Below are 23185 nucleotides of genomic sequence, written 5' to 3' on the forward strand. Positions count from 1 at the left end.
ATGACCCTATGTTTTCATGAAAATAACCGGGTTTTCCTACTGCGGTATCGTTTTACCGTTGTATGACCTAATTTCATGCTTTTTACCTTTCAGAAAGATGTAGTTCATTATATAATTCCGTATGTTCACACGTGGTTTATTTCAGGATCAGTTGATTCAGGTCACTTCTCACAGCATTACAGGTTTATTACTGTATTTCTTTGTACCCATATTTATCGTTTTACTCCAATTACAGTGGAGGGAAAAAAATAAATTGAATGGTAATCTATATTTTCACAATGTGAAACAATATATGAATGATATTGATTAATGTCAAAGCATCTTCGGAAATGACATGCATTAATTTATTAACGAGTGATACGTATGATTTTTAAATCTAAATTATCTTTCCGGACTGTTTTTACAATTCATTCTAGATTTTTACGTTTTATTTTTACCCTTTCATGTATTCTTACTAATTTTAGTTTCGAGTTCGGCTATTACTAAAAAAAAACTAATACCGGACGTGTACAAATTATGAATTGGTAAGATAACAAATAATAAATGCGTATTCTCGTACGCTGTATGTGTTTCTTGTTGCATATTGTCTAGTTTCAATAACCAAACATGAATACCTGTAGTATCGATAGTTTGTATTAAATGAAGTTTGTCTGTTTGGACGCAATTGATATTAGGAGCACACATTTCGTAACTGAACCCTGACAGGTAAAGTCTTGCACACCTGTATTATTGTTAAGTTCTTATAGTTTCAAAAACATGCAACTTTCACAACTCAAAGCAATTTAATCAAAATGGAATTTTTTTTAGTTAAGAACACCCTTTCTGCCCTTGCCTAAAAATTTGTTAAATTTCAAGGTAGTTTCCACATTAAAACCTAGAGGTCAGTTTGAAATAACACCTTCGGTATTCTTATGCCCGAGGATAGTACCTGTAATACCTAAAGGGTAACGACACTTGTGGATGACAAGATACTTAAATACAGGTCAAACTTCAAAGGTAAAACTTATAACAGAAAAATCTATCAAGATTAGTGGGTCATTTAAAATTGAAACTTGTCGAAGGTTGAGACCATTTGAGCTAATAAACATCGAATTGAACCCTAATAGAAGGAAAACTACTAGTATAGGAATTGTCATTTCAACATTAAGTGTAAGTACTGCAAAGGGCCTGTCCTTAACTTCCACTTCAAACGTCCTCGTGTTTATTCGCACCGGATAATGTTATTCAGGACTATGTGGTAATTATACGCTCTCTCAAGACCCGACGCAATTATTTGTACTTAATGTACAGACGGAGCATGTTTTTGTACAACTCATATTTGAACAACCTGGAGAAGAGGATCGTTATGCATTAAATCGACACGACTATTTATTCATAGCAAATGACAACAAAAAAACCAATTTGTTTCCGATCAAATCTGTAACTCTGGAAGAGCCTGATCCCGGACCTACCTTTGCACTTTCTTATTGCCTTTATATTGTTGTACAAAGAGTGTGATAACTTTACCTTCTGATGTTAATATACCCATAAGTTGTTATTAAATGGAGTCATAACCGACACTCAGACCTTATGTCAGTTGAAGACAAACTCTGTGACAGATTTCTTGCAGATGAGAGAGATTAACAAAAAAGACAATCACATATATTTAAATATACTTTCATATATTGCCAAATCAATCAATTTACATTATATGTAAAACGAAATGATGACAACATATAGCTACAAGTCGTGCCACCTTTGACACGTTCTGTTTACTTCCTCTCTGTCTCTGTCTCTGTCTCTCTCTCTCTCTCTGTATCTGTCTGTCTGTCTCGGTATATATATATATATATATATATATATATATATATATATATATATATATATATATATATATATATATATATATATATATAATTTCAATACAAATTGAAGGTTTATCTTCTTTTCTCAGCAAGTACTTCATCAAATAAACGAACGCGAACATGCTCATACATACACACTGTACACTTTTGAAAGAGTCTTTGTCTTGCATGATCAAGGAATTGTCAGTGTTCATGGTACACTTTATTAAAGTGACTTGCATGGTTCATTATGCACTTGTTAAGGTGCTTTATGCTTAATTAATCAGTACATTGTCAATGGTCACTGTCCATTTTTTAAAAGAACCGCTCTTCTAAGTAAGCAAGACATTATTACTATTCATTGCACACTTTTTTTTAAAGTGTTTTTCGTGTAACCAATTCAGACATTGTCAGGGATGATTGTACACTTCTTAAAAGGTCTTGTATGGTCAAGACATTGTAAATGTTCATTGTACACTTTTTTAAAATTGCTTTTCGTTAAAATAATCAATATATTTTCAGTGTTCATTGTGCACTTTTTAATGCTTTTCATCAAAATAATCAATATATTTTCAGTGTTCATTGTGCACTTTTTAATGCTTTTCATCAAAATAATCAAGATATTTTCAGTGTTTGTTGTGCACTTTTTAAAAGTATCTTTTGTCTTATATCATCATCACATTGTCAATGTTTATTATATATAATCGTTACAGTTGTCAGAAATAAGTCAAAAGATCCTGGTTAAACATTAAGTATTGTAAAAATGACGCACATAGACATAAATAATTATATACATAGAATAAATAGTTGTATACATAGGCAAAACTAATTATAAACATAGTTATAAATAATTTTTTACATATACATAAATAAGTGTCTACATAGACATAATAATTGTACACATAGACATATGCAGTTATGTATAGATATAAATAATTATATACATGGGCATAAATAATTGTATACATGGACTTAAATAATTGTATACATAAATAATTGTATACAAATATATAAATAACTATATACATATACATACCTAACTGTAAACATAAAGAATTGTATACATAGACATAATTAACTATATACATAACTAATTGTATACATAAATGTATACATATACATAACTAATTGTATATATAAATAATTGTATACATAGACATAAATAATTGCACACATAGACATAATTAACTATATGCATATACATTAATAATTGTATGCATATAAATACATAATTATATACACAGACATAAATAATTATATACATAGACATAACTAATTTTATTTGTTCTTAAGAGTGTTATGATAGTCGACAAATTTAATATATTACGAGTAGATTGGAAGAAACGTTTCACGAGGGAACGTATAAACACCGGCAAATAGGTAAGATATTTAGATTTCAAGAAAGCAAAGATCAAACACATGTACAAAAGTAGCATGCAAATGCAATGAATGCAAGGTAACATTGGCTGTGATGAGACAGCTATAAACCTTGAGCTTGACTTGTATGGAACTGTATGCTCTCGTCTATATTCTATATTTTAAGGAGTTTATAAGTAATTTGTTTACTGTTTTTAGATCTATATATATATATATATATATATATATATATATATATATATATATATATATATATATATATATATATATATATATATATATATATATATATATATATATAGACAATTACGCCACAACGGCAGTGCAAATCACACCGTAATCTCTGAATCAAGAGACATTTAAAGCCAACAAAATACAAAACACCCGACCACTGATTACAACATATAATATTGCCAAATTCGTTTCTCAAAATAATTTATAGTACAATTTGTTCAGTACGATCTGATAATTTTCATGGCCTATCCCAAACAGGGCTAACTATTTATCAGCTTAATATAAAGGGCTAGACGATAAGATAACATATCTAAAACAGGGCTAACTATTACCCAGCTCCTCTAAATTACTAAGATAACCTATCCCAAACAGGGCTAACAAATAACCAGCTCCTATAACTTACTAAAGGGTAAGATAACCTATCCCAAACAGGGCTAACCAATAACAGGCAGTCTATAAATGACTAGGGAGTAAGATCATCTGTATAACCTATCCCAAACAGGGCTGACCATAAAACAACTTTCGACACATGACTCGACGGTAAAATCATCTGTATAACCTATCCCAAACAGGGCTGACCATAAAACAACTTTCTACACATGACTCGACGGTAAAATCATCTGTATAACCTATCCCTAACAGGATTAACCATAAAACAGCTTTCGACAAATGACTCGAGGGTAAAATCATCTATATAACCTATTCCAAACAGGGCTAACCATAAAACAGCTTTCGACAAATGACTCTGGGGTAAAATCATCTTTATGAGAGACATTTCGTGCAAGAGGTGAGAGGGTTTGTTTTGAAGTTCAAATTTCTTTCGTATTCGTGTGAGAGAATTTGTATTGAAGTTCGGATTTCTTTCGTATTCAGAGACAGACCGAGGTTTCACACTGACAACTCGAAGATACCTTTAGCATGTTAAAGAGGGCATAAGACGAAACACAGATTATAATTTTGGGCTAGATAATGAGATCTGCCTATACCTTGCGTATTCAACTTTTCAGACGCTTGACTTGAAAGAATTCTAATTGTACTCAAACAACAAGGGATATTTATGACAAGGGGATTGAAAGAAGTTGAATAGGAGATCAAATCATTACGATACGGAGTCATAATTGTCCTGTAATTTGTAAAGACGTTCATGACTTAAGATATCTGACTCTTTTATATTTTTCGGCTCGGTGTCTTCCTTATTAGGACAACCTTAGGATCTGGTCGACATTTTCTTGTACAATAATGAGACATACAAAGGGATAATTCACTAAAGTGTTTGGCACAGAGTAAATTGAAAGGTCAAAAAGGCGCTAAGACATAATAAAGAAGTCAAACATTTGGTTGTATTGTCTGCAACACGACATTCAGCCATCAATAGTCTTATCATTGACTAGCCCTGGACAGACAAGACAAAGCAGAAGATAGATGTATACCCCCACCCCCACCAAAAACAGCAACCTTGCGCTTAATTAGGGTCACGCTCTTTCATGCTGGTTTATGTGTATATGTTACCAAATGGTTTCGTTTAAGTAAACTAATAATAATAATAATAATAATAATAATAAGAAGAAGAAGAAGAAGAAGAAGATGATGATGATGATGATGATGATGATGAATAATTTATAATAATAATAATAATAATAATAATAATAATAATAGAAGAAGAAGAAGATGATGATGATAATGGTGAAGAAGAAGAAGAATTGATGATAATAATGATACTAATAGCAATAATAATAATAATAATAATAATAATAATAATAATAATAATAATAATAAGATGATGATGATGATGATGAATAATTTATAATAATAATAATAATAATGATAATAATAATAGAAGATGATGATGATGATGATGATGAAGAAGAAGAAGAAGAATTGATGATAATAATGATAATAATAGCAATAATAATAATAATAATAATAATAATAATAATAATAATAATAATAATAATAATAATAAAATTAAGAAGATGACGAGGAATAATAATAATAATAATAATAATAATAATAATAATAATAATAATAATAATAATAATAATTGATAGTGATATGGAGAAAGTTGGTCCTCGTCTTGAAATATTGGCCTTTGGTGAAAAGTTTGTTTATAGCCTTGATACATCAAATTGTGAGTGTGCAAGATTTCTATCTTTTCTTCAATACAGATATGTTTTTGATAGTGAATAAAGGGTACCGAACGATTATTTTTAAAACGAAGGGAAATCTTATTACGTGGCGATTATTTTTCTTAATCTATTCACTAGTTTTACAATAATAAACGTTCTCTGTTTTGACTATTTAAGAAACAGAAACTTTGTTGATAAGCATGCATTATTCCATCGTATTGTCATGAAGTTGATATTATCACTGTTTTCCCAATGAAAGGTACATATAATTCCAAATCCTTAAGACCTGTAAGAAAATAAACGTTTGTTCCGTGTGTATCAAGTATAGAAACCTGGCACCCATTTCCTATTTGACAATAATGTGCACACTGAAAATGCGACCACAATTTACGTACAGAATTCATAGGCGATCAACGGTTCACACAGTGGCAATGAGAGTCATTCGTTTTTAGCATCAATGTGCAGCCGAATTAAATACCTAAACAGGAAGGAGTAATAAACAGGCAGGTGTAATAAACAGGAATGTGTGATCTTGAAAATAAAGATGCACGTTATTACAATCTTATTTTCACGATTAGTTTATCAGTTTGGGTTTTAACGCATTCAAATAAAAATTTAACATCTTTAGGAGATACAAATTTCAGTTCATAAAGGATTCTCCACCAAGATTGCGCATAATTTTCACGGTCTTTACGAGCCGTAAGTAAATTTCATTACTCAATGGATTCTACACCAAGATTGCGCTTAACTTTCACGGTCGTTACGAGCCGTGAGTAAATTTCATTACTCAATGGATTCTCCACCAAGATTGCGCATAACTTTCACGGTCTATACGAGACGTGAGTAAATTTCATTACTCAATGGATTCTACACCAAGATTGCGCTTAATTTTTACGATCTTTATGATTACGTTTCTAAATGGATTGTTATTATCATTTCACTTTGATTTTCAGCAAGTAAAGACTCATGAATGAATTTAGCAGGGTTGTCGAGCAAAAAGGGCCAAATAAACAAATTTCTGGATTTCTTTTCCAATCTGGACTCCAGTACTAAATATCGTGAAATTTTGTATACAATACTGGATGAAAAATCAAAATACTTGAGAGCCCTGTATGAAGAACATATAGATATAAAAGAGTTGATAGCCCTAAATAAAGAACATATAGACAAAAAAAAAAACAGTTAACAGCCCTGTATGAGGAACATATAGATCTTAAAATATTGATAGCCCTGTATGAAGAACATTTAAATCAAAAACAGTTTATATCCCTGAATGAAGAATATATATATCTTAAAATAGTTGATAGCCCTGTGTGAAGAGCATATGGATCTTTAAAGAGTTGATAGCCCTAAATGAAGAACATATAGATTTAATTTTTTAGCCCAAAATGAAGATCATATTGATCAAAAACAGTTGACAGCCCTGTATGAAGAACATATAGATCTTAGAGAGTTGATAGCCCGAAATAATGAACATTTAGATTAAAAAGAGTTGATAACCCTAAAGAAAAAAACATATAGATCAAAAAGACTTGATAGCCCTGTATAATAACGACAATAATAATGATAATAATAATAATAATAATAATAATAATAATGAGGACTTCGTATAGCGCCTAATCTTTAGAAGCTCTAAGCGCTTTACAACATTAGACAACACCTGTAAGATAAAAAAACATATAATGATATGATTACAAAAACAAACACCATGAAATTAGAAAACATTTATTAAAAAAAACATGCTGAGAATATTTAAGGTAGGAAACATTATTAGGTTTTTAAGTTTGTTCTTGCAGTCGAAATAAGTGAGTTTTGAGAGCACTCTTGAATGTGATCACTGTGTCTTTGTGTCTAAGTTCAGTGGGCAATTCATTTCACGTTGCTGGGCCCTGGTATGCAAAAGAACGCTGTCCATATGGCTTTGTTTTCATTGTGGGAATAATGAGTATACGATTGTCAGAAGCGGAGCGTAAGTATCTTGCTGGTGTGTACACATGGGTGAGGTCGGATAGGTATGTTGGACTAGAGTCCGACAGTGAAACGTAGCACAGAGTACAAATTTTGTGTTTCATTCTGGATCGAATGGACAGCCAGTGTAGGGTACAGGGCAGCGGGGAGGTGTGCTCTGATCGTGGTACTCTAAGTATGATCCGAGCAGCTGTGTTTTGAACTTTTTGAAGTTTCTGGAGCAGATATTGAGATGAACCAGACATAATTGAGTTACAATAGTCCAGTATGAAGAACATATAGATTTTTAAAAGAGTTGATAGCCCTGTATGAAGAACATATAGATCTTAAAACGTTGACAGACATCAATAAAGAACATATAGATTAAAAATGATTGTTAGCTCAGTATGAAAAACTTATAGATAAAATAGACTTGGTAGTCCTAAATGAAGAGCACCAAGATCAAAAGATGTGATAGCCCTGTATGAAGTACATATAGATCAAAAACAGTTGACAACCTAGTACGAAGAATATATAAATCAAAAAAGACATGACAGCCCTGTATGGAGAACATATAGATCAAAAAGAGTTGACAACCTTGTATGAAGAACATATAGATCAAAAAGACTTGACAGCCCTGTATGAAGCACATATAGATCAAAAAGATTTGATAGTCATGTATGAAGAACATATAGATCAAAAAGACATGACAATCCATTATGAAGCACATATAGATCAAAAAGATTTGACAGTCTTGTATGAAGAACATATAGATCAAAAAGATCTGATAGCCCTGTATGAAGAACATGTAGATCTTAAAAGACCTGATAGCCCTGTATGAATAACATGTAGATCTTAAAAAACCTGATAGCCCTGTATGAAGAACATGTAGATCTTAAAAGACCTGATAACCCTGTATGAAGAACATGTAGATCAAAAGAGTTGATAGCCCTGTATGAAGAACTTATAGATCTTAAAAGACTTGATAGCCCTAAATGAAGAACCTTTAGATCAAAAAGATTTGACTACCCTGTATGAAGAACATATAGATCAAAAAGACATGACAACCCATTATGAAGCGCATATAGATCAAAAAGATTTGACAGCCATGTATGAAGAACATATAGATCAAAAAGACCTGACAGCCCTTTATGAAGAACATGTAGATCAAAAGAGTTGATAGCTCTAAATGAAGAACATATAAATCAAAAAGTTTTGAAAGTCCTGTATGAAGAACATATAGATCTAAAAGTGTTGATAGCCCTGTATGAAGATGTAGATCAAAAAAGTTGATAGCCCTAAATAAAGAACACATAGATTAAAAATAATTGTTAGCCCTGTATGAAAAACCTATAGATAAAACAGACTTGGTAGTCCTAAATGAAGAACACCAAGATCAAAAAGAGTTGTTAGCCCTGTATGAAGTACATATAGATATAAAAAAAAACAGTTGACACCCCAGTACGAAGAATAAATAAATCAAAAAGACATGACAGCCCTGTATGAAAAACATATAGATATTAAAATAGTTAATAGACCTTAATGAAGAACATATTGATCAAAAAGACTTGATAGCCCTGTATGAAGAACACGTATATCAAAATGACCTGATAGCCCTGTATGAAGAACACGTATATCAAAATGACCTGATAGCCCTGTATGAAGAACCTATAGATCAAACGTATTTGACAACCCTGTATGAAGAACATATAGACCAGAAAGACTTGACAGCCCTGTATGAAGAACACGTATATCAAAATGACCTGATAGCCCTGTATGAAGAACATATAGATCTTAAAAGAGTTGATAGCCCTGTATGAAGAACATATAGATCTTAAAAGAGTTGATAGCCCTGTATGAAGAAAACGTATATCAAAATGACCTGATAGCCCTGTATGAAGAACCTATAGATCAAAGAGACTTGACAGCCCTGTACAAAGAACATAAAAACCAAAAAGACTTGACAGCCCTGTATGAAGAACACGTATATCAAAATGACCTGATAGCCCTGCATGAAGAACATATAGATTTTAAAAGAGTTAATAGCCCTGTATGAAGAACATATAGATTTTAAAACAGTTGATAGCCCTGTATGAAGAACATATAGATCTTAAAAGACCTGATAACCCTGTATGAAGAACACGTATATCAAAATGACCTGATAGCCCTGTATGAAGAACATATAGATCACAACAGAGCTGATCGCCCTGTATGAAGAACATTTAGATCAAAAGAGTTGATAGCCCTGTATGAAGAACATATAGATCTAAAAGTGTTGATAGCCCTGTATGAAGATGTAGATCAAAAGAGTTGATAGCCCTAAATGAGGATCATATGGATCAAAAAGTTTTGATAGCCCTGTATGAAGAACATATATATATATATATATATATATATATATATATATATATATATATATATATATATATATATATATATATATATATATATATATATATATATATATATATATATATATATATATATATATATATATATATATATAAATATATAGATAAAAAAAGATAGTTAATAGCCCTGTATGAGGAACATATAGATCAAAAGAGTTGATAGCCCTATATGAAGAAAATTTAAATCAAAAACAGTTGATAGCCCTGTGTGAAGAACATTTGAACCAAAAACAGTTGATAGCCCTGTATGAAGAACATTTAGATCTTAAAAGAATTGATAGTACTGTATGAAGAACACGTAAATCTATAAAACAAAATTGGAAAAATGACCAATTTGTAAGATGCATTTAGAAATAATTAACTGAACTTTTGAGTGAATAAATACCTATAATTGATATGTTATACCCTTAGATTTGCTTGTTTTTGCTATTATGTGACCATTGTTTTAAATTTTTGCCCATTACTGTTACAATGAACTGGTCGATTCCCAGGTGCAAATAGTGAGAGTTAAGTTGGCGCCACTCATTACCATCTCACACAGCAATATGAACGCGAAACTACCGGAACGTTTCCCTGAGTAAGGTTTCTTTACAGATGGTAAAAACTATGCCCTGTTAACGCTTAAAATGCACGAGATTTTTTGGGGGGCTTTCGGCCCTTGACCCCCACAGAGAGTTGCATCACACGGATCACTCACGTACTTGTTTATGCCTCCCCTAAAAGGTATTCAATTATTTTTCTGGATCCGCCCATGATTCTAAATACACGAATAAATACATTTTAAAATATTCTGCTTCTACTGATCGTGTTCAAAATAAAATCTTTAAACATATGGGATATTTCCCCAAGTCTCAGGTTGACTGTTATCTCAAATTACCTGTTATCTCTGGTAGCTACAAAAACTGCTTATTTGTGCTCTGCTCTCTGCGGTAGCTAAATAACTGCAAATTTCTACTCTTGACAAAATTAAAATACAGGTAACAATTACTTTGGAAAAATTTTTCCAGATACGTGAAACACAAACTATTTGCACAGTTAGTTGAAGACAGATTTAGAAAGTGTCCTAAATTTTAGGAAATGTTGACAGATAGACTGTAAAGATACTGAAGTAGCCATGGAACACTTTTCCGCAGCAAATGACAATACAGGCACTTGTTTGGTATTTACCATATACAATTTATAATTTCATGTTCTCGTTCTCTTTCGTAAAATGTAGTTCTGAGACATTATTTTAAAATGTTTAGAAGCCGATGGCTTTTTTTTGGGAAAGGAAAGATGCTTGAGACACGTGTTTTTAAAACAAAATTAATAGTGAAGGTCATTTATGTCGAAATTGAATACAAATCAGATTGCCAGACGTCACTAACGAACATGTTTTATACGTTATAGCATTTGTCTTTGGCATTAGTTCAAAAGTATATTTGTGATGTCATATTTCACATTCAGTCAAAATTGTATTAGTTCTTTCAATAAGTCATACTCATGTTATCTCTAATTCTTTGTACATATTGCGCATCTGGATCTGAGGGGCTTCAGAACGAGACAAAATACCTGTATAAGTTTCTGATTCTATTACATAAATCCTGAAGACCGGACTAAGATTCCAATATGAGAGATATTAGACGGGTCGAGTTAAGTTTTAATAATGTAATTTTTAAATTAACGTGATTGTAATGAGAAAACACTTAAGCTTGTCGACATTAAGATAGAGTACACTAATTAGCTAGAGGTCTTATTAATAAATCAAGGCGCGATATTGTCTGAAACAAGTCTTTGTCAAAACCTCAAGATATCTAATTGATATCACGAATCCGTAATACTTCTGCTCAAGTTAACCCGTTGCCACGTTCTCTGAATGTACATTTTTATATGAACGAAGGAGTTGATTTTAATTGCACTGCTAAACAAGGAGTTGATATTAATTGCACTGCCATACAAAACTAAATGTCTTCGGTGCAATTTCTCAGCCTTGGCGCTCTGATGCAATTATTGCGCTGCATAACATATTGAAATGTTGACAAAAGACGACGAATTTCAATATCATAGGTAGGTCTCCGTGGAAGCCAACCTGATTGTGATACCCTGATTATTACGGGTCAGGGGTGAACATTTAGACAGTCATCCAGACGGGATTTTCGGGCACAGGTGTAAAGAGGGGTGGAGAAGGCTATTTGGTTTCAATAGTTTGTGCCATATCACGCGTTCCGGTCCAAAGATGAAAGGCGCACGATATAAAAGATCAAATGAGGCATAATAGTTAAGTAGACAGGTCAAGATATATCAATTTCACGATAATATCGCTTAATACAATACAAAATGAAAGAAATTCCCCATGTATCAATGGTTTAAATCCGTAAATGCTACGAGTATCATGCACTATATCTCGCCGATTACAACGATATTATGTTTTAATCATTCCGGAAAGTATACGATTTAAAAAAATTAAATTTTAAGACTCAATGTTAATAAATACCTCTAGACGTAAGACGTAGATTAAATCAATTTTGAATTTCTTGTCACCAAGAAGCTAAGAGTAAACATACTAGATATTAATTCTAGGCAAGGATATTTTTTTATAGATTATAACGATTACAAGTTATAATTTACCTTGAACTGTCAAGAAAATTGTAAAGAAAGTGACAAAGAGCAATTTTAAAAAATATATTTTTCTTATTTTTCAGGTTACCCCTGATTGACAGCAGAGTAGTATATAGTTTGGCCTTGACAATGAGAGCAGTCTAATTTACAGTGCCTTACTGAGACCTTAAACATATACATAACAACCTAGATCATGGTGTGTATCATAATATTGCTCGATCGTATTTTCATTTTGTTACATATTGTCGGTAGCTGTTCCAAATTCGTGCCCAATAAATTTAGCTTACTATAACATGCTTCTCATTTTTTATGGTCACTGATTCATCTTCATGCATAAGAAAAAGCTTGGTAACCTGATCCTGGAAGGACAACGAGAGTAAATAAACATGTTGATCTCAAAGATATATATATATATATATATATATATATATATATATATATATATATATATATATATATATATATATATATATATATATATATATATATATATACTTTCCGAATTCTTTTTTAAGGAACATTGTGCATCAAAGATCATTTTCTGAGGAGGGGGGACATTATAAAATCTGAAATATAACATTAAAACCCGACAATTCTGCAAAATTGGACCTTAACATTTGCATCTTCTTTAAACTGGCTAATTATGCTAAAGAAAACGAATGATAAGCCAGTAAAAGATTGATAACTGAATATGAAATAGCGAATCCATGTGTTCCATTCAGTGACAGAGTTGTTCCCTATGCCTTGAAATCGTCACTTTCGTTCTTTACGAATGTGTTCCTTCCACATCTCATCTTAATCCATGACTAAGCAGGACGGAATACAAGAGAAACATTTTAATACATCGTATCTGATTGCATGGTACAACATTTGTATCTGATCGCATGGTACAACATTTGTATCTGATTGCATGGTACAACATTTGTGTCTGATTGCATGGTACAACATTTGTGTCTGATTGCATTGTACAACATTTGTATCTGATCGCATGGTACAACATTTGTATCTGATTGCATGGTACAATATTTGCATCTCATTGCATGGCAGAACCTGACAAACCTGTGGAATGCATAAATACAATTATGCGATAAACGTTGCGTTAGAAACAAGATACAAAAAATGAGGCGATTGCAATCTGGCGCACAATAATAAAATAGCGAAAAGAAAAGAAGGAAAGAAGAAGAAACGCAAACCACGCAATCTATAAAGATTACAACAGAAATTCAACTTAACATAATAATAATTGATACACAAAAGAAAATAGGGAGCAAAACTATGTATACAATAAAGCATGAAAGTCTAAATGAAACCTTAAAGAATGCTGGAGCAGAAAATGAACTCATGAATTTTTTTTTTCTCAGCTAAGCTTATAAAAGGTTCAATCTTGTCAATTCCCTGAAAGCTAATACCCTATGGATTTTCGATATATTTATATTCATAACGTATCTATGTAACAGAGGCTTGCGATTGATCGTGATTCTTAATATTTCAGATATGACCATAAATTAAAGATTTGTATGAAAATCAACTTTTACGACAGATAATTGACATCACAACCCAGTAAGGGGCAATAATCATCTATAAGGGTCACTTATGTGGTGTTCAAGGAGTAACTGAATATTTCACCCCTAATGAAAACAATTGAAATAAATATACTATTTAAACAGTTTGACATTTGGAAAGTCTAAGATGATGGAAACTAATGTATGTGACCACCAGGAAGCGTGCGCTAATGGTGTGAAATTATTCTATTACAGTTCTTACAATAGTATGACATTAATGTATCACAGTTCTTGCAGTAGTGAGAAATTAATATATTACAGTTTTTACAATAGTATGAAATTGATGTATTACAGTTCTTACATTAGTATGAAATTAATGTATTAGTTTTTACAATATTATGAAATTAATGTATTACAGTTCTTACAATAGTACGAAATTAAGGTATTGCAGTTCTTACAATAGTGTGAAATTAATGTATTACAGTTCTTACTGGTTCACCAAAAGGAACACAAACGAGAGCAACACCTCCTGTTCATTTAACATTATTCCCTTATTTATGACAAAGTATGCATCTTTTGCAATCTGCGGTTAGAATAGGGATGAAAATAAACTATTTAAACAACGCTTCCTCGTAGCAAAAAATGATGCATTTCTAAGACTACATAATTTCGAGAAAGAAAATGATCTTCATGGTAAACATTTTTCTATTTTGTCCGACAATGTCTTTTTAATAGAATAAATAAAAAAATTCTCAGCTTTTATAATCATTGGAGCATTTTACTAGAAATCCACAGTGTGATAGGCAGACGCCATAAGGGTATCATTGTACGTGAAAAGCATATGTTCAGAGAGAGAGACAGACAGAGACAGAGAGATGTTACTTTGGCGTATAATTCTCCGCTTAGGTTGATGAATTAATAATATTCCACAAAATATCTTTTTCTTTGATCATCCTTAATTTCATTTTGAATAAAGGCAAACAAAGCTTACAACTAATTCTGAAAGATTATCGTGGCAGCCCTTGGTATGTTGTATGAAATATGTCATAGCTTGATTATTGCAGTGGAGGCTCACATCCAACTTAGTTTTCATGTCGGTCTGTCTACTGATGGCGATGCTCGCAACAATTCACGTCTAGATCGCCAGCTAACCAGGTCACCGCGGTGCTAACTCTAGATCATAGTCTGCTATACGAACTTAATCACAGAACTAACATCCATGACAAGTGTCAGGGAACAAGATCAAAGCTTGGACTCCTAGTTAAAGGGTAATCGTAAATGTTATCAAGTCGTGCCGATTACACGACTAATTGATTTTGCATGACTGAAGTAAGTTATACACAAGGTTCTTTCATAATTGCCACAAAATATTAATGCAGTTGGATGATATGATTTCGTTCAGATATCAGTCTAGAATTACTAATTTCTGTCACTCCTTCGACTTTTTTGTAATACTAGTTTTTAACTTTCCACCTATCCTGTTATATATTTGTCTTCCTCTTACATCGTTAATGGTGCTAATAAAGTTAATAATATTGAGTATAATAAAAATCTACAAAATCATGACTCACCACTCTAAACATAAATTTCTCAGCATGTTTTTTTTCGTAGATTCTGGCCACTTACATAAACATTTTCGAGGAGAAGATTTTTACAAGTGCATGTGGAGAGATTTCATGAAGAGAACAGGTCAATTACGTATAACATTTTATGATTTTATTTCATTACTGATTTTCAACAGGGGGCAAAGTAGTTCTACGGTGTATAATATTTCTCACCCATGCGACAGAGAAATATAGCTGCTTTGGTGCCTTACTTTTCTTATCTCAGTCTAGTCATCTCAGACCAGTCGTCTCAGTCAAAGTGTCCGCTCGCTCAGAACTACTTTTTTTTAAAAAGAAACCCTTGTTGTCATCTGCTGTGTCTGACGTAGTTTTAAAATCAAACAACAACAAGAACATCAAATGTATAACAAAAACATAGTAACTTAATATCGATCCATCTTTGAGAACACACCAAAGAACAACATTTCGAAAGAGACAAAGACACAAACGTATATATGGCGAGCTTTTTGGAATTATGCTAGTTCGTTCTACACAGCATGGTCAATTGTATCCTATATACAGGCCTAGCTAAGTACATTTTCAGATCAACGTCATTAAATGTATCTAAAGCTACGTAACTAGTTTTAAATACTTCGTGTGAAACAAATTATATACTGTTAGGTACATTTAATGTCGCTGACCTGAAAATTGAATGTGCTACAGTTATGACAAAATTCTCGATGCTATGTGAAATTAACTATGACAGAAATCACTGATCCATGTACATAGACTATATACCTCTACGCTTCATAGCCTCACAACTCTCTTAACATCTACCGAAAATTTAGTAACAGCCATAAATGTGTTATGTCAAACATGCTTTATTCTAATTTTATTAAGCATCTACATTGTACCACAGTTGAATCAAAAATATACCTACAATATGTAATGACAAACAATGCACTTACCAGCCAGAAGGAATCATCCGTCAACACATTAATCCATAAGCAAATTTCACTGTAACACTTGCCATATTTCCAAGACAGAAAAATAAAGTTTCAAAGAATCCGTGAACTTGAAAGTTTAGCACACGGTTGTCCGCTGGGGTCCGTATTTGGAGGGTCTTTTATACACGGGGTAATTTTACAATCAATATTAAGGACAACACAAGTATGTCACGAACAGTTTCACCTCCTCCAAAGAAAAGGAAAGCTATATACGATAGTGACACAGATCTCTAATTACCCATGAATATTCTCATGCAACATGTTACTCTTCGTTACAGCTTGTACCAAATATAACAACAGTAGAGCTGATTACCCAGTATCGTTTCATTATTTACAATATATCTTTTCAAAATTGGAACTGGTGAAAAGGAAACAGTTTCTTGTACTAAATATTAAATTGTCAATTTCATATAACATCCATATATTAAATGTAATAATACCTCATTACTATGCCACGTTTTATGTTGTTATTTTCTTTTTCTTTGCTCACGCGTATAAATTGTGTACTTTGGATGCAACGGTCACACCACAGCCCTCATTAACATATTTGTATTAATGAGCCGTATCTAAACATTATCACGTGAACTATGGTACACTAGTGAAGAGTTCGTTTACTTTAAAGGGAAATATTGGGTGAGAAAAATAATCTACTTTGTGGTTTGGACCGAGACAAGATAATCCCAGTCGCGGGGTTATATTATATGTCTCATTACGAGGCTTGCCTTGTGGGGGACACAAATAATGTAACCCCTGACTGGGATTTCCTTGTCCCGGTCCAAACCCCAACATAGATTCTAAATATCTTCTATTGGGCTTTCATCTGTTACTATTTCTATTTTATTTCCCACAAACAAGGCTGAGCTGTGTGCAGTCCGCCATTCATAGAAATATTTGTACTAAAACAAAGCATTCTAATCTATATGCAATAAAGTGGATAGTAATAATGTCAGTGCACGTGTGTTGCACATTTTGCAAATTTGAACCTGAAAAAAGTGACTGTACATGTTCGATAACTGATGGAATAAGATTTTAATTTTTTCCTGGAATACGTATCATACTCTTAGAGGAAGTTCAGACATAGCTCTTATTGAATGGGTTAAGAACACATAGGCTTGCACAAACCTTCAAAATAACAATGGAAAGTGCTTCTATTAAGTTCTGTATTAAATGCACCAAGTGATTTTTTAGATACCCTTTAGATAGTTACAGTCATTGGTGTTAACGATAACCGTACTAAATGAGAAAATTAAATTCCTAAATCATAAACGGTATGCATCCTGGGATTGGTTTATTTTGTCGCCTCCATCTCCAGTTGGGTTTTATGGCTTTCCTCTTTCAATGATCTCATTCTACCAAACAACAGTGGCGTCACTAAGGTTGGTGTCACCCAGTTCGGTAACTCATGTTGTCACCCCCATGGACCTTCTTCCTGCACAAAAATTCAAAGCTTTTATAGACATTCATGTGCGGTAACTCATGGTATCATACCCATGGACCTCCTTCCTGCACAAAAATTCAAAATTTTTATCGACAGTCATTTTGGTGTAACCCCCTCTGATGGTGTCACCCGGTGCGGTCCGCATTCTCCCACCCCCACCCCCTTAGTGACGCCACTGTCAAACAATGCAATATCATTTTATCATTTAAACACATTCTGTGTTCAAGTGAATTTTAAATAATTCTATATTTTTGTTTATTTCGATTTAAACTGTATGAATTCTAACACTCAATATGAGAGTCCTTTATTTCCATATAAACTGTATGAATTTTAGCATTCAATGCGAGATTCGTTTATTTTGATTTGAACTGTGATTTTTATCACTAGATAGGAGAGTCGTTTAATAAAGCTTAGTTTTTAATGCATCTGCTTCTTTGGCTTCTTTTGCTTTACATTTATCTAAATATATTCTCACTCATTTCATATCACCATTCACTACACCAGTATAGACAGTCATTCTAAACGAAAGTATTATTCATAAACCTGTTTTGATTTGTCAACTTCGGTATGCAGCTTTTGTAAAATTCAGCAATTTATCCTTTTGATCATATCACGCAAACCTGCCAGTATTTAAATCATAACATGCTTCATAGATCGTGCTGTCATAGCATTTTTCACGTCATATATTTTTTCTTTATCTTATTAGCTCAGTGTTCGTCGTTTTCCGTTTTGACAGGTTCAGTGGTTTTTATGCTAACCTTATTTTTGACGGTTTTGTTGGATTTTATTATCCAAGTTTACCTGCAGTTGTTCCATTTGTGGCCGGAGAGTACATAGTCAAGCAACGATCTTCAAAAAATTCTCCATTTCTCTTTCTAAAGCAGCTATCTTTGTGTTCATCCTCTGATCAGTGGTTTGTAGGTAAGTCATCTGCTCTTACTCTACCGGTTTACAAGCTTGTATTACATTATAAAATATTAGTTTGTTGTTTAAACAAATTATGTGCATCTAAACAGTATTTTCTTCTTTCTATCATTTTGCTTTGCAAATATGATACCACTAACGTATTAGTGTATATCGCCTCTGAAATTTATTGCATTCAATGCAACATGTAGACTGTTGCCATTATTTATATTTCTCCAGTTTTAATTTAGTGTTGAGCATGTATATGCGTTAGAAAGCACAAACTTATATTATTGCTCAGGGACTTGAATGTATTATTTATTTTAAAACTTTGATTTGCTTCTGAAATGTTCTCATATGGGGGGGGGTAAGATGTTTAAAATAGCTAAAGATACTTCTGGCTTATACCGGATTAAACCTGCTTTGATTGGCTAATGGTTCAAAACTCCCAACACGAAAACTACTACACTTAATGATGACATTTTACAATATTGTCCGCAATTATACTGTATCAACATTATCGTTCTCCTCCGTAAATCGCGAGCCACTATTTTCACATAACTGCTTTGAAATAAATTATACTAAGAGTGAAAAAGGAATAAAGCGATTGATGTACAATAGAATGAAATCTGTTAAGAAATGGTAAGAATATAATCAAATTCTCATTTAAAATACTGTTTAACTTCATTTAGGTATTTAATAGTTTTTAAAACATAGAAGACAAAACAAAACAAAAAAAAACCCAGAGAGAAATGCTTATTTAACTGTAACCAGACCGTATGTCTATCATCTTCCCTTTGCATATACAACACGAAAACCCTTAGCGCCATGTCGACGGTTACCATACTAACCCAACCTATCTCCAAATTTACGTTTAAAAACACTTGTCATCACTACCGGGTAATCCGTCTTGATTTGCTCGATTTTTTTTCCCGTGGTTCGTTGATATACATATCTTACATGATTGATTTTATTAACAGATCTTTACATTTTGGCTGCCACTGTGAATGAATTTGGTAATATGTATTTTAAGCTCGCCTTAAGTGGAGAAACAAATGCAAGACATTGTGATGCTGACGTCATCTAGTGTCGACATCGTTAAACATATATTGATCATAATAATTATTAATGTCATACATATTAAAATTTGATTTTATTCCCCCGTAGCATATACAATCTAAACAATAGCAACCCATTAATATTGCTGATCCATGAAAGTGAACTTTTATGTATAAATTGCATATAATATGATTTAATTTGCAAAATATAACTCGTTTTCAATATTTCCGTCTGGCATGATTTTATTGTTTAAAAGTAAGAGTGATTTGATAATGGACATTGCTATGGCAACGGAGCATCCACTTGTTAATTATGTCCTTTCTTTACTATTTTTGCACGTTGAGGATAAATTCTCCCAGAATGAGAAGCAAACTTGGAGACATGACGTGATCAGCCAGTATTGACTGCTACGGAGAGTCCGTATCAAATCCTCATGTACAACAATAATTATAAAGAAAATGGAAAATAATAATCAGTAAGATGCACATCAAAGTCACACATGTTTTGTGTTGTTATAAATGTAAATGATTTTTAGAAATATGACCGAAAACCAAATTAGTAGTCAATGTTCCTTAATGCAGAAGGTTTACATAAATACGATACCCAGAATTCATACCGAAAGTAACACCATGAACACTGACTTAGGCCAACCGACTGGAAAACTTCCTTAAAGAAATCCTTCATATATTTTGGCTCATACGCGAAGAAGTCCCTGGGCACATTCTTGGAGAAAAAAAAACGATCTCTTTTTTCACAGAGAAAAAAGCATCTTGAGGGAAAAGGGTTACATTTGGCTTATCTTAAATAAATTCACGCCTTTTCCTTCGCGTTGTTTAGTCCTTTCTTCTTCAATATACATAATCACATCTTAAATATCACAAGTGATTACTAAATTCATCTGAAATTGCTTTAAATTATATGTCTTAAGGTTTAATGAGAAATCTTCGCTAAATTCATTGTTTTTTTTTTTGGGTGGGGGTAATGCTACTTTTCAGCAAATGGTATACCGTATATTGTAGCCAGTATTTTTGGCGGAGAAAGAACCCGAAAAGACAATGAAAAGAGCCACCGACCCACGGAAAACTACTGGAAATTTCCCACATACTTTGAGTAAGCAGTGGCTCGAACTCATGCGAATATGAGTAAGACATGCGAGTGAGCTGTACAGGCGAGCGCCTTAGACGACTCATTTATTTACTTTCGTGCCATGTTGTATATATGACATCTTCATTACTGAAGCAAATGCATATTATTTTATTACACATGGCTATTCAAACAACCGTACGGTGGCATATAAAGTCAGCAGAGGAATGACATTCATTATTCATCCTTACTATATCTCCTACCATAAATTTTATGACACCATTTACATTAGACACCGTACAGAGAGCATTCGTATTAAAGCACCACCTCCTTACCGCACCCCCATCAAACGAAAACTGCACGGTGTCAGTAACTGAAATCTAATTTTCCTGGAAAACAGAAAGCCTATGGACATCGATATCGAAGTGGAGAAATATGAAATGAAGCATTTCTAGCATTCTAACAGTGCTAGTAAGGGTTCGCAACTTTATTGTCTGCATGTTCCATTAACGGCCCACAAATTCAATTTTATAATGGCAAACTTATTTTTTTGTTCTCTCGCTAATATTCCGAAGATTACGAGAAGCGTTGGAGAAGTGTGACTTTAATTCCTTTAGACCTACTTTGAGTGGTCATTGGCGTTGCCGCGATGTCAGAACGAAGGTCAATCTCGTTGAAATCACCGAAAGGATTGTCTTCATTTTACCTGCTATCTGTGCGCCTATTTCATTATACATATGTGCGCATGTCTTACTAATTAATCACATGATGCGTTGGCCATCGATTCAGTTAAGTAAAAGTACTGCAAATGTCATTATAATGACATGGACAACGTGGTTTCACTCATTGCTATGGCCACTGAACAGAACACTCGGATCAGAGTACAAATCTCACTTCTGCAATGTATACACGATCCATTGATAGGGGATCGCTGGTGATATGTGGAAAATCTTGCGTCACAATAGTGTTCTGCAAAAAGAGAGCAATAAATTTAAGACAGCATAATGGGAAAAAATGCGAACTATATACTGAACACGTGCTTTAAACGTAACGTTTTATTTGGCCTCAAATTATTTGTGCCTCTACCGATATTAAAGTACATCATGCAATAACATTACATTATTAAACATGTATAGACAATTTATTACAGGAAAAATAACTTAAAACAACAAATACTTGTTTCTAAATACTGCCCATGCAATTTCTTTTTGTTTCAGAAGGAAGTCTCTTACTTTTAAAATGATAAAAATAGCTATTACTTATATAGTACACAAATCTCATTCATGAAGAAGAAACATGTCAATTCAAAAATTTGACTATATTTACAGTTACAGACAACAGTAACTCTTTACTTTGTCGTGCCAACGTGGTAATTTGTTACTTTTTCTATGGTACTCCATTTATATTTTGGAACAAGAAATATATTTTAAAATGCTCTTGTCAGCAACATTTTAATGTTATCTAACTATATCATTTACAAACACAATTATACACAAGATACAAAGAACCTGTCATTTCAATTCATTAGTTACAAAGAACTAGTCGCTCCAGTCCACAAGATATAAAGAACCAGTCCTTCCAATCCACAAAATACAAAACCACCGATCCCTCCAATCAACAAGATACAAAGAAAACACTTCTCAATACCAAATTATACTAAGAAGCATTCCTTCCAATCCGCAAAATACTAAGAACCATTCCTTCCAATCCACAAAATCCAAAACCACCGATCCCTCCAATCAACAAGATGCAAAGAAAACACTTCTCAATACCAAATTATACTAAGAAGCATTCCTTCCAATCCGCAAAATACTAAGAACCATTCCTTCCAATCCACAAAATACTAGGAACCATTCCTTCCAATCCACAAAATACTAAGAATCATTCCTTCCAATGCCCAAGAACACACCAAGGACCCGTCCTTCCAATCCACAAGATACAAAAACAAACCTCTCAATCCACAAAATACTAAGAACCAATCCTTTCAATCCACAAAATACAAAGAGCCAATCATTCGAATCCACAAAATACAAAGAACCAGTCCTTCTAATCCACAAGATACAATGGACCAGTCCTTCCAATCCACAAAATGCAAAGAACTAGTCCCTCCAATCAACACGATGGAAAGAATAA

The 23185-nt window shown here is 32.8% G+C and overlaps 1 long non-coding RNA gene across 2 annotated transcripts in view; it reads right to left on the reverse strand.

Moving 5' to 3' along the window:
* Positions 1 to 12565: 12565 nt before the first annotated feature.
* Positions 12566 to 23185, reverse strand: part of LOC149802101 (uncharacterized) — a 65156-nt gene continuing 54536 nt past the window's right edge. Inside the window, exons 2-3 of one of the 2 annotated variants that reach the window (XR_016420781.1) lie at positions 16531 to 22021; positions 12566 to 12875 (exon numbers count right to left, since the gene is read on the reverse strand). This is a non-coding gene — a long non-coding RNA (uncharacterized LOC149802101). Of the gene's footprint in view, positions 12876 to 13337; positions 22022 to 23185 lie in introns of those variants that run through there. The other variant, XR_016420780.1, reaches the window with a different exon arrangement.

Source organism: Sinohyriopsis cumingii, chromosome 4 (genome assembly GCF_028554795.1).
Source record: "Sinohyriopsis cumingii isolate HCF-2022 chromosome 4, ASM2855479v2, whole genome shotgun sequence".
NCBI lineage: Eukaryota > Metazoa > Mollusca > Bivalvia > Unionida > Unionidae > Sinohyriopsis > Sinohyriopsis cumingii.